This window comes from Diabrotica undecimpunctata, unplaced genomic scaffold, assembly GCF_040954645.1.
Source record: "Diabrotica undecimpunctata isolate CICGRU unplaced genomic scaffold, icDiaUnde3 ctg00003246.1, whole genome shotgun sequence".
In the NCBI taxonomy this organism is placed as follows: domain Eukaryota; kingdom Metazoa; phylum Arthropoda; class Insecta; order Coleoptera; family Chrysomelidae; genus Diabrotica; species Diabrotica undecimpunctata.
Window position 1 is genome coordinate 5,037 of NW_027314443.1, and position 1,259 is coordinate 6,295.

Sequence of the window (1,259 nt, forward strand, 5' to 3'; positions counted from 1 at the left end):
TGGGCGGCCAAATTATTAGGGACAGTAAAAGATTTCTTAATTTTTTAGTTTTATTGATTTTTTTTTGCAATTTGTTGGCTTTAAGGCTTGCATTTATTTTTTGTATAAGAGATTGAGAAATTAGGGTCACAAAAACATTAAGTTTTGTTAGTAAAACCATTTATTTTTTTCGCAAATTTTTTTTTAACATAATATGACTAATTTTAATATTTAGTGATGCCACCCTTTGCTGCAATTACAGCTTCTACGCGTTGGGGCATGCTCTGAATACAAACTCCTGCGTTGTGTTTTAAGTTAGGGTTATGATGCCATTCTCTAATAAGAGCTTTAATCAACTGCCGCTTCGTGATGATAACATCTTTGGCGATCTCCCGTTTGGTTAACTCCCACATGCTCTCTATAGGGTTCATGTCAGGTGAGTTTCCCGGCCAGGGCAGAACTGCAATATTTTCTTTGATCAGATATGAAGTTACACTCCTGGCCTTGTGGCACGGTGCAGAATCGTGCATAAAAATGTAATTTTTTTCACCAGGGAACCATTCTTTGAGCTGGGGCAGTAGCCGAGTTTCAAGTACTCGCTTATACTGGTCCTGTCTCATTGTCCCTTCCACGATGTATAAGCGTCCCATACCCTTTGCCGAGATTACAGACCACACCATGACACTCACCGGATCTTTAACTCTCTCCACAATGCAATCTGGATGGAACTGCTCCCCAGGACGTCGTCGGACAAACGCACTTTTATCCACCAAAATCTGAAATGTTGATTCGTCGGAGAAGCATACCTGTAAAAATGATAATATTCGCTGTTCACAAACTTCATTCGTTAAAAAAAGTCATACTTACTCGACTCCAGTCTTCAACAGTCATACTTCGGTGTTCTTTGGCCCATTGGAGTCTCTTTCTCTTCATGGCTTCGGTGAGCCGTGATTTTTTCATAGGCCGGCGACCTAGCAGATTCTCTTCGGCCAGTCGTCGTCGTACTGTCCTTCTTAAAACATTAATTCCTTTATCATTAATCATCGTAGTCAGATATGTCACACTCTTTTTACGATTTTGGAGACAAATATCCCTAATTTTATGATCACTACAAGGAGTAGTAATCCTTTTCCTGCCACATTTTCCAACACGGCCCGGTTCCAATGCCTCGTTTGAATTCATTTTTATTTTTATTCGATTAACTACAGACTTAGTTGCTATAACTCTCTGGGAAAGCCTCGAGTGCAGTAATAATGTTTTTATTTCTCTAATTTTCCCTG